Source organism: Oxyura jamaicensis, chromosome 1 (genome assembly GCF_011077185.1).
Source record: "Oxyura jamaicensis isolate SHBP4307 breed ruddy duck chromosome 1, BPBGC_Ojam_1.0, whole genome shotgun sequence".
Taxonomy (NCBI): Eukaryota; Metazoa; Chordata; class Aves; order Anseriformes; family Anatidae; genus Oxyura; species Oxyura jamaicensis.
In genome coordinates, this window is record NC_048893.1 from 114,890,035 (window position 1) to 114,902,699 (window position 12,665).

General features: G+C 41.0%; 1 long non-coding RNA gene across 1 annotated transcript; it reads right to left on the reverse strand.

The window, feature by feature from the left end:
• Positions 1-883: 883 nt before the first annotated feature.
• Positions 884-9,939, reverse strand: LOC118166761. The gene is made up of 3 exons (XR_004750731.1): positions 9,829-9,939; positions 3,679-3,838; positions 884-1,568 (listed from the first exon to the last, which is right to left on the reverse strand). It is a non-coding gene; the product is annotated as an uncharacterized LOC118166761 (long non-coding RNA).
• Between the last annotated feature and the right edge of the window lie 2,726 nt (positions 9,940-12,665).

Below are 12,665 nucleotides of genomic sequence, written 5' to 3' on the forward strand. Positions count from 1 at the left end.
ATATTTCTTATGAAAGAACAGCTCTGCTGCCACCATTTTCACACAGTTGATGTGTTACATTGATGTGGAGTCTGCAGTCCCCTAACAAAAGACCATGGAAATAACTCAAATTTGGCTTGAGTTCTGGGGAGCAGGATTTAACAGAAAGCAAAACTATTTAATTAAACCATAGAAAGTCTCAAAAGTTTCCCAGGAAAATTACACCGATATATAGTACACTGTAGAATACCTGTGACACACTACCGATATATTTCATAATTTGAAATAGCTTTGATTATGCCAGTTCTACTCTGCTATTGGATTATACCTCACTTTTCAACTACCTAAGAACAAATCTCTTCATTTCCCATCCATGTGTATATATTCTACTAAAATTACACAGCCTGATATTGATAAAGCTCTGCAAAGTTGGGTTTGAAGTCCAATGTTTCTAGAGTCATCCAGAGTCTCCTACAATTCAAACAATAATGGATATCTGTTAAAAAACAAGCAGTCAAACAAACAACACCAACCAACATTGATGTCAGTTATAGGGGTTTCTAAAAAAATAGTTAGTTCTTATTTTTCTTTCTGTCTGTCATATTCCTAAGAAAGGCTGCCTACAGAAGTGTTGAGATAGAAAGGCAGTAAGGCAGTATACATGTCATTTAATTTCTCTGTACAACTACTTTTAAGATGGGATGTGATAAAAGACTTTTAGTAATTACATGGGACAATTGGCATGATCCACCTGGCTGTAGCCACTTTTCCAGCCAGTAAAACCTTGCTTTCCCTGCCTTCCTCTTATGCTTCCTCAGGCTCCACTTATGATTATAAATGCCAAAGAACTGACATATAATATTTGCTGTTTCATGAAAAAAAAGTATTATAATGAATCAGCCCCTGTAATAAAATCAGATTTTATTTGATTTTAGTGACATGAACTCAGCTCATTGCTGCACACTCTGACGTTGTGCCTGGCAGCCACTTACCAGCAGCTGGGGCGGTTGACTAACTGGAATTACAACACTGCCTGTCAAGAGTCCTGTCTTGAAACAACCCTTTTGGTTTGCAGTACTCTGGCAAAGCAGCTCAGTGCTGGTTTTGATTGTGTCCTGCTCTTCATCTGCCAACAAGATTTCCTTTGACCTGCCCTCCTTTCTGTTTTCTCTTGGTCGCCATCCACTCCTTCTTCAGCTGCTCAGCCTAATTCCTCCTGCCTTGATGCCTGACCATCTTCTGTTCTTTAGAGTTTATCCTCAACGATCTCTGCATCTTCATCTCATGCCTCTCTGGCTCTTTTGGAGTTCATGAACAGTGCTGGATCATTTCCTTTAACCAAGGCCTTGGGCACCCCCAGCTGTTTCATTGTCACCTGCTGCTCTGCTTCTGATTTCTTTTGCTGAGAGCTGTTCACAGTCTCCTTTGGCAGCTCTGATGCTTTAATCAGTGACACAGCCTTCTTGCTCTGAAGCCTACAACTTCTCTATTGGTGTTTTTTGTTGGACACCTGGACCTCTGCTTCCACTCTCCTCTCTAGTAAGTGAAGAACTCCACTGTATCTCATTCCTCTGTAGTTTCTTTTTCTGCTATAAAGAAAAAATAATAAAATCTGTTTATTAAAGTATCGTGATTTTTACAAATTTAAACCACAGATACCTTGTCTTTGTGATACTGATACAGGTCCTGAGGGACTTCCCCTGTTTTTCTTTGTGGGCTAGGGTGGCTTCAGTGACTTTATGGATTCAGACTCCTCAGACACATTACAAGAAGCAGTTTAACACAGAAGCCTTACCTTCCCTATGGAGACACAGCAAGTCAGCTGGGTAGCTTGACACACATAGTTGCATTTTAAATGCAGACTAGAGCTAGTTGTAACACTTTCAGGAAGGAAAATGTTTCAGAATTGCATTCCTACACTTTCTAAGAGAGCGGTTCTCTACCCAGCTGTGAGATAATGCTTCATCTCAGCCAAGTTCTCAAATTTTAAGTTTACTCATCATGATTTGGATCACTCAGCAACAAAAAGCTGTCCTTCAGATCTGGCAGAGCTTGGACTTAACCTCCACCTCCCATATCTTAAGCTGGAACCTAGGTTTTGCCTTCTTTCTTTCTTTCTTTCTTTCTTTCTTTCTTTCTTTCTTTCTTTCTTCCTTCCTTCCTTCCTTCCTTCCTTCCTTCCTTCCTTCCTTCCTTCTTTTTTTTTTTCTTTTTTTTTCTTTTTTTTTGGAATTTAACTTAGACTTTATCCCTGTGCAGGACATCCACACATGTGTAGCCTCCATTTTGGCAGGAGCACTGATCCATTTAGCAGCTGCTTATTAAAATTTGTGTCCTTCTCCAGACAAATGTTTATGTGAATGCTCTTAGAAGGAGTTTCTCTGACTGTCTTCAGATCTGGGAGTTTTAAAGGGTTAGTTTCATGGATGAGCAGAAAAATCTTGCTATAATAGCCAAAGGCAGCCCACATTACTACTATACAGATACTAGCAGACATGTATTGCATGTGATTCTCTTATTCTTAAACCAAACGCTCTAGTGGTTAAAGTATCCTGGTGATTACTTGCAAATTAATGTGTGCTAGACTTGGTCTCCAATTTCAGTTCTTACTTGGAAGTCTTCCTCATAGTAGGGCTTCACTTACAGATACTAAAGAAAATTATGTGCTCCCTTTCTTGCTTTTCATTTGCTCAGGAAAGGCATCATGTTGGCTGTCCACAAAGAGCTCTTTGCTTTCCACCTCGTGTCTGTACAGATCTGTATGCAGTATTACATTCATGGCTCTCTGTGCTCCTGGACAAGGTGGTTACAGGTCCAGTAACAGCCACCTCCCATTGAATTCTGGCAACATTCATTTATCTGAACAGGACAGAGTGAAAATATGCTGCCTTTTCAGCCCTGCAAGCTGTACTTTCGATAACCAGCACTCAGCCTTCTTAAAATGACAGCAATCAATCATGTGTTGGTTCCACTAAGGCTTGCTGTGGTCACACCTTACCTGAAGCTGCCCAGTTCTCCTTTCAGTTTGCACAAGCACTAGGAAAAGGCTCTCTGCCTTGCATACATTAAGCCTCAAATTATTTTGTTTAGTCAGATCATAACCAGAGCAAACTTCCTCATGCAGATGCCAAGTAGGCTCAGTGCTTATCCATAGGGAACACTGTTTTGAAAGCAAACATGCTTTGCTCGGCTGCTCTTGGAATATCTGCTATAACTCTCCCATTATTCACAGGGTGGGACCTGGGCTAGGGAAGTGAGGCCATTTGTCAGAGTACAGCCCTTACACACGGGACTTGTTTTACTTAACAGGAACTGGTGCTAAGGAGCGTATGTGGCTATATCTTTTGGTCCTCCAGCTTTCTACTGCAGCACCAGATCCTTGCTGACGAATCCCTTTACCCCTGGCAATCCATTTATGTAACTGTAGAGTCAGGGTTATTTTTGCACTGTAAAAAGGGTTGGAAATTGCAGCAGTTGCTTTTCCCTTCACTCACTTAGCACAATTACCTCTTTTCCCAAGCAGCCCCACTGCTTTCAGTAAGGGGTCACTCAGTGCAAGTGAAGGATAAGAGTTTGTCCATTAATTGCATTGCATAGCTGGGCTTGTCCTTCATGATTTCAGCTTCTCTACTAATCCAAAGGTGCACAACCCTGGGCTCTGTGGTCCTCAGCGTTTGAAGATGGGAAGGGTGGACTCACTGGCTGGTGTAGTTGGCTGATCCTGCCAGTTCAGTGACATTGTTTTTGAAGGCAGTTTCATCTTTGGAAAACACCCCTGCTAAGATCAGGATCTGTGAAGAGTCCTTTTTCCTCCCTGCTTACGAGTTTGCTTCTCTGGCCTCCACATGTCACTGCTTTCCTGATATATAAACAGAAATACGAAAATGAGGATGGAAAGTTCCAATGTCAATGCTAACAGAACAATGATATACATGGCAAATTCTAATTTCATTTCTTTTAACTCACTAACATGAAGAGAAAAAGTATGTACTTGAATATGTGCTTCAGAAAGACAGGCATCTATAAGACAGTAGTTGAGTAGCAGTAGCATGTTATTTTGTAAGCCTTTTCCCAAACCCTAGAAGTCTTTCATGTCTAAGTCCACCAAAGACATGCATCTAAAAAATATGTCTCCTTATACAATTTTCTCCTTCAGAAAAGAAGGAAATTTGGGCACACGACTGCTTTAAGACTCAACTTTCCTTGACTACCAACAGACAGAGAAACAGATGTTAGCATGCAATTGCTACATAGCTTGAAGACAGAATTACAAACATAAGAGCACAAGAAATGCTTCCAGCATCCAGACAGTGACAGTAATCAAGAGGTCTCATAGTCATCATGCATACATTACTGTGCATGTAAATGTGCACATAGTCACAGCATATTGAGATAAGAGCTATCACATCTCAGGCACTTATCTTTCACCAGGACATGATACTTGTGTAAAGTATAATATGTACATGCAGAGAACAAAATAAGAATTGATCTGTGAGCTGTAGAGTGGCCTCTGGACACACAATAGTTCTAGCAAATATACTAGATTCTCAACCCATACCCTCCTTGGTCACTCCTTGAAAACACTGCAGTGAAGTCTGCTGAGTGCTGTTGCTACTATTTATAACTGAATACAATAAAATTAAAATCCATATGTAAATTAACATGCATAAGATCAAATAAGCAGCATATAATCATAAAACGTCATTGCATTGCATTCCCATAGTGTTTGAATGAACAATTTATGTTCTCATTTGTTTGTGTACTTGTACAGGGAGTTAGAGGTGCTGGATTAAGAAATTAGGTCACTCAGACGCTATTTGTTGCCCTTTCACATCCTTCTGATGTCACCCCAGCCAAAGTATCTCCAGAGGGTAAACTGTCCCCCTCTAAGAGAAGTGTCTTTTAGAGTCAGGATTAATCAATTCTAAAGGGATGTTTCTCTAGGAGGACTACAGAAGGAGCCTACATAAAGCAGGCTTAGACCAGATACTTCTACATGGCTGAAGTTAAGTGAGATGAATTCCTTTTCTGTATTAGTTTGTGTCTGCTTGGAAAGCCAAAGATAATGACACTTCACTCTCTGAGTGCTCAAGTGAAGAATACTAGTGTAGGTATTATAGTAAAAATATTTTTGAGAAGTAGAAAGGTTTCTGGAAGAAATGAGTCTGAAATAAATCAGCCCACAGTTTCACAAGGCTTAGGGAATCCATTTCAATTGGAGGGGAAACTGCACAAATGATCCAAAGGATTATTTTGAATATCATTGAGGTGTAAGGAAATTCATCCTACTTAGCAAACATCTTAATGTTCAACTCCTTGAAAACAAGAATGGTTGGCTGTAAATGCAGCCATAGACAGATCACTTGTGCCAAGGTTTCCAGTGCAATAAAAATATACCAAGTATTGCAGGATAATAGGAGGCAAATTCTATCATCATTTTGTAGAGGAGCCTTGGAGTGATTATCATCAGGTTGAAATGATTGGGCATTGCACTAACATATGTGCTTATTAGTGACAGTAGTTATGGGTATATAAATCTTAAAACAAAAAACAACCAAACCAAAAAAAAAACATTGCTAACCTCATTTGCAGAAAAAGAGAAAAAGTCTGTTTGTGTGCTTCTCCATGGATACCATGTTCCAGACCTTCTTCCTCAGTCTATATACAGTCCAACTTTTCTTTTTCCTCTTAGCCAAAAGGGCACAATCTATTCCACATGAGGTTTAAATTTCAGCAGCCATTTATCAAACAATTTACCACATTTATTTGACAAATCAAACGGAATGAGAGAAAGAGGTTTTGAATCTCAAGTTTCATTTCAGCCTAGGGTGTTGTTGAGGCAGATGGTTAGTAACCGCTTTTGAAAGTATTAGTGATTTTGCACTAAACAGAAGTATTGTCCTTGGAACATGATTCTAGGGCATTTCCTGCACTTCAAGAATTTAACTTTTGATTTCAGGTTGTTTTCTTGAAAGAATATGCCCTTCTGTAGTATCAGGTATAGAATGAACATAATTCTGCAGAAAACAGAGGCTCCTGGATATTTCCAATTGAAATACTTCCTGCCACCAATGCTATTTTAATATAATAATCTAAACTAAAATTTTCATTAAGAAAACCAAACCTCTGAAACCTTTCACCAATTCAGCAAATACCCCTTCATCCCAAAAAGAGAGTACCTGGGCTCCACAATGGGGAGAAGACAAGGTCTGTTTCATACCAGAGGACTCTGCTGAACATAGGGCATGAGGGATGAATATTCATGACCAAATGCAAGCATGTGACTGTGCTCACTGAGTCAACTTCTTCCAGCTCAATCCCTCTAAACAACCCTGTGTAGGACCTTATCTTCTTCCTGCTGTGCAATATCAACCCTTAGCTTAAAACTCAGTAAGAAGAGTTTAAGTCAAGGCATATTGCTGTAATTTGGGCACATAAAAATCAAGCTCCACTCAGCTGTTGGGAGTAAAGTGGGTCACCCCGCCCATGTTTACTGTCTTGTTTTCTTAAAAATTTATGAACTCTGTGATATTCTCTTAGGTAACTTTTGCAAGAAGGTGAAATGAAGGCCTGAATCTGAGGGGTATTTGGCTGTCCTCATGCTTTGAAAATAAAGGTGAGCAAGGGTGGTTGATACATTTGGGAATATTTACCATTCTATCCAATTCCATCCTTTATTTACGATTTTCTAAATTAAGCTTTACAAAACCACAGTCCACTTTCCTGCTCATTTTCCCCCAAATACCTACTATTGCAGGCCATGAACAGCCCTTCTTGGTGGAGGCAGTTCAATGACAGATGGGCAGAAAGGAAACTGATTTGTTTTGGGGCAGCTGAGTCTCAAGCTACCAGTGTTTTAACCTTCTCTTGATATGGGTTGACCCAAGTCAACAATCAATCATCTACACAGCTGCTCGCCCACTCCCCTACTCCCAGTGGGAAGGGAAGAGAATAGGAAGAGCAAAAGCAAGAAAACTCATGGTTTGAGATTATGAAGGTAAATAGGTGAAGAAAAACAACAACAAAGGCAAAACAAAGACAATCGTTCTTCAGCTCCCACAAGCAAACCAATGCCTAGCCATGCTCCAAGTAACAGCCACCTCAGAAGCCAAAAAAATTAATCTCATTTTCCTCTACTAAGGCTTTATTGCTGAGTATGGCTGTCCTGCCTATTCCTTCTCCTGATCTCCTGTCTCCCTCTAGAGAACTTGCTGCGGCCAAAGTGTGGAAGCGCTGTTCAGTCATGGCCAAAACACTGGTGTACTATCAACATTGTTTTAGCCACTACCAAAATAGAGCACTACATAGGGGCTCCTATAAAGAAAGCTAACATCATCCCAGCCAGACCCAGTATAGCTACTGATGGGCTGAAGAAGTCACATAACATGGTCTCACCATGGGATACCCTGAAAATAAACACTGTTTCGCTTGTGATAGAACAGTCCTTCCTGTCTGCCTACAGAGACCATATCTGAGTTCTCCAAAATACAGGACCCTTCCAAGGTTCATAGCTGCTGAAGGTCTTAGCTATGTTTCTTCCACCTCCTTTGAGGAGCGATGTTGCAAGGGAGCACTGGCATATGAGATAGAACACTCGTGGTGGGGGGGAGATGGTCTCTAACCACCCCTCCTCTCATCTAAGCTCTCATGACCTAAAGGTGGTTGAAATGCTGGGAATTTTATTTTTGGGGGCTCCTGGCTAACACTGCTCCTGTTAGAGAGGCATCCAGGGTTCTGAAATGCCAGAGCACAGCCACCACAGTGGATTGTTTGGCATGGGGAAGAAGAAGAATGAGAAAAGAAAAATGTATAGGAAAAGCTGCATGATCAACTGCCTTCTCACAGCTCAAGACCTAACGCTCTTTCACCACTTCTTGGCTCATTCTAACAAATTGGCTTCAAACTAGTCAGTAAGTCCTGCCAAATCATACCAAGACCACTAGAGAGGCAAGATGGGCTATATATTTCACATTTTCATATGAGTTTTCAAACAGGAAGGTTGTTAGGTTGATCAAGAAGTATTTGTGGTCAACTTTTTTTGTGAAAAATAGGTTGTCAAACACATCAGCCTAATTATACAGGTCCTGTTTCTGCCAAGATATAATTAACAACCTCACAGTGATATTAAGTGCTGTGAGAGTTCATTCTGAAATGAAACTTGGCCTGAAAGACCCTTATCCAGGGGTGTTATTTTTGCAATATGCTTTATAATAGGATAATTATAATAACTCTGAAAGACTATTTTAAATACATTTTATATGGCCTGTCTGTTCTTAGTCTAGAAGTACTACACTTTCAATACATGGGCTTCTGTTACTTTCAGCACTACAATTTGGGGTGGCCACTGTTGTTTAGACCCTTATTTAATGACTGAGGGACAGGGTCAAGGGGCAAAGTATACCTGCAGGAAATTAAGCGAAACCCAAGGCAGAATGGGATGCCCTCTTCTCTCTTGCCCTCAGCTCAATGCTAGCTATAAGCAGTTAATTAAAGGCATGTCTTCACAGCCATGACACAGCACCGCAGGGGCAGAGCATGGTCCCAGAGTATCCCCCTGCCCAGGAGCTAACACATTGCTGCCTCGCCTTGCTCATTGCTGGGAGCACGTAAATGTGGCTTCGAGAGTGGGGCTGTGGAGTCAGGCAGCTCCCACAGTGGGATGATGAGGTGACATCTGGGGGACCATGCCAGCTCTGCATGTCTATGGATGTTTGGTTCTCTGCAGCACATGGCTTGGAGGCTCAGGTCCTGTTTGGTGCCTCTGCTACCACTCATGACATTAGCTTTGGTGACACTATCCTGCCTGTTTGGTGCCTTGATGCCACGATGGCACAAAGTCACCTGGATCCCCCACACCCTGCCCTGCACCAATAGAGTGGTACCCAGTTAGCTGGGTGCCTTCCCAGCTGGCTGCTCCAAAACAGAACAAAACAAAATGTAACACCTCTCAAACTGGCTCACTTCTTAACCAACAAATAACAGCAAGCTGAGGGCAATTTCAGCCCTACTTAAGAGGAGACCAAAGAACTTCCTTTGCTGGCCAAAAGGATTTATAAGTTAGAATTAAACTATGAGCCATTTACAAAAAATAAACTCAGGCATTTTATTCCCTATCTGGAGAACTGAATAAGGTAAAGAAGCTGAAATTAATCTGCATTTATCATCTTCTGGTATTAGGGCTGGCAGGGTAACCTGCTCTTATGTAATTGAACTAATAGCTGTGGTTTATTAACATCATTAAATCAATGCTGCCTAGTAAACTTTCCTTTTATCTCACATCATCCTGTCTGCCCTGAAGAAAAGAAGCGGCTTCCTAGAAGCGCATCCTTCCACATCATACATGAATCAGGCGACAGGCACTGACATGGGCTGATCCAGGGCGCTGCACCAATCATTTTAATGGTGGGGAAGCAGCACAGATTGCTGTTTTTGATGAACAGTGTAACAGCTATTGCTGTGCTGCTGCACTTTGGCTGGCAATGGCTGCAAGCGATCCCTGGCAGTACAGATACCCCCAATTCACAGCACTGCTCATTAATCTTGCAGAGGGGAGATAGAGCTGTAACTAAGGAAAAGTGCAGCTTGATCTGCCTTGCCATGGGGTGTCTCAAAGCAAATGAAGATTTTTCTATTTATTGGCTTGTTTGATGGTAAAGGATTACAAGGGGAAAGCGCCTGCTTGTGTTGCGCCTCTGCCACTGTGATGAGGCTGCAGTTTGTAAGGCTGCAATTTGCACAGACTACATTATTAAAGGAGATGCTACATCAGGAGAGAGGGCTGGGTACACATGGGGCACTGCAAGACGTGCTCATATAAATACCAAGGAGAAGAGAAATGAAAACACAGACCTGAGAAATGCTGTCCTCTTTTGGTTTGTTGCTTGAGGTCTGATGGATTGTTCCCCTAACCATGCACATTTATATCTGGAGCAGCACGAGGTGAATAGAAATCCTCAGATCTTGCTGATGCTACCATGCTACCACTGTTTTCTAGCTATAAATGCTCCTGCTGCCAAGAAATACTCTTCTACATTCCCCACACTTACGCTGACTTCTGCCTTTTTTTTTTTTTTTTTTTTTTTTTTAAGTTCCCAAATATTTACTTCCTTGACAAGAGATACCATACAAAGGGCATGTAGGTACAGACCAATGCAAAGAAGTAATAGTATGTAGAAATAAAAGAATGTGAAAATAACTAAAATAACTGTGCAAACCATCAGTGTGGTTATATCGGTTACAATATAGGTACATTTGGCTGTATCCCAACATGAACATCATCAACATCTGTATCACTAACTTCTGTGGTGACTGCCAGAGCTTTGTCAGAGGGAACATTTATGTTCCCAGAGGAATTCATTGCATCCCACCTCTGCCTCTGGCGGGAGGTGCAGCAGCCCATGCTCCTCGGTTGCAGATGCTATTTCTCTTATTGCCCTGTGTGAGTTTGTAGCTGCAGTCATTTCATGCATTACCAAGCTGCCAGTCACTAGGGAATATATTTTCAGCAACAGACCCAGAAAACTTCCTCATTCTAAATATTTAGTGTTGTGTCAGTGGAATGCAGTAATTGTGGCCAGGCGGTACTGCCCTGAATGCCCCCTTGCAAGGAACGCCACCAATAGCTGTTTGCCAGTTTATTTGTTGTGATGGTTTCCTCCACCCTTAGCAGTGAACTCCAGGCACCAGTCAATACCTTGTTATGTTGCTGTGCATTAGACACACACAAAAAAAAGCACAGTTGCTTCAGTGATATGGCTTAATATAAAAGCGTTAATGCACTGTGAAGCCTTATCTTCTGATGACCACAATAATGACAAAGAGCGAAATTATGCCAAACAAAATGCCATTTACACTAGCCTTGACAATTTTTTTTCATGTCAGTTACTTTTATTAAAGGTTTTCCAGTGGAACTGCTGCCAGCACTTTTGTTCTCTGAAACAGCTAATATTGATATAACCTAAAAATGCCTCTTCTGTAAAGTGTGATGTTAGCTCAAAAGCCTAAACTTAGGGCAGCCCAATGAGACAAGCTTCTCTGTTTCTCATCCTGGTCAAACAAGAGTTTTAGAACATAACTTGCACATGCTTAATGACCTTGCTGAATCAATGCCTAACTTGCCTGATACACAGAAGAGTTTGTCCTCCTTTTCTGCTGACTAGCCCATCTTTCACTATGGGTCTGATGCTGTGGCCCTGTGAAGTTATCTTCATACAGCAATATATATATATATATATATTTTTCAGAGATTATGGCTTGCACCTTCAGAAGATGGTAAATTCCATATAAAATTACATTCAGTCCCCAAACTAGCCATAACATCAGCTACATTCTTGTGTCCCTTTGGTGTAATGAAAAATTAAAATACAGACAAACTCATGTATTTGTTGTTGCATGCTGAGCAGTGACAAATGTCTAAATGTTATGCATGCCAAAAAAGAAGTGGCTTAATTCCTTTTGCATGTACTCATTTTTTGATGGAGAATAACTTTTCTTTCTGTACATTGTCTTCATTAGTTATGATGACTTTTAGGTATGTCTTACTTGGAGAAGGATATTCCTATTTTAAAATAATGTATCATTTTTTTTTTTTATTATTATTTCTTCCTTCCTTTCTTTCTTTTTTCATTTTGCCCCTAAGCATATCACTGATGGAAAGCATGTTTGTGAGCAGGTCTTTCAAGTCAGCTGAGGGCTATTGTTGCACTGTGAAAAGTGAAGGCTGCATTGACTCAATAGCTAATTTAGGAAATTATCTTTATTATTGCCTGCCCCTGGTATCTCCATGCATGGTGCATGTGCCCATGTGTATTTTCCACGCGGCTTGGTGCTCTCTGTGTGCCACCTGCAGGCTGAAGCCACCAAGTCACCTCATGGGACTGCTCCCGAGGGTGCAGAGGGAAGACCTCGCAGTACTCAATAACTGCCTTGAGTTTCATTTAAATTCAAAATCAAAGCAAGGCCCAAGAGCTAAACGCACCCTAAGAATTCAGGTTCAAAAGCAGTTCCCTTTCTTTCTGCCTTATCCTCTCTGTGGGTAAACTGCAGACTCTTCCTTTTATAACAGATACAAATTTGAATTAATCCAGTTTTCCTTGGGTCACATCCCAGAGCAACAAGTCCGCTTTCCATGCTGCTCACATTTGCATGGCTTTGTCTTTCACCAGAAGGAAAGAGAGGGAAAGAAATCCACTATTCCTTTGCCAGCTACTATACGATGTGCCCTGTGGAACAGTTTCCACAGAGTAGAGTTCAGAGTGGAAAAGTTGGCTGGTAGTGAATAGTGAGGTTGTTCATTAAGGAAAATTCTAGTAGAGACGGCTTGTGCCCAGATTTAATGAAAAGTTAATGCAACACACGGAACATCCCTCTGATCTGCAGCTCATTTTGAACAGAAGCTGAACCCAGACAGGTACATCTGAGGTTTTTGATAAATGTTTCATGATAATTTGTGCATAACCCCAGAACTGGGAGGCAGCAGGGCAGCTAGTAGTTAAACTGTGATGTGCACAGAGGGAATCAGGACAGTGGGTAGGAAGAAATGTGCCTTAATGTTTTTGAATGAGAAATAAGACACCAATAAGAATTTTTATTTTTTATTTTTTTTAATGCATGGTTTCTTGGCTATGAGCTATTACCTCTAAGTAAATAAGGTAGTAATTAGTTGAAGGAAAGTCTAATATAATTAA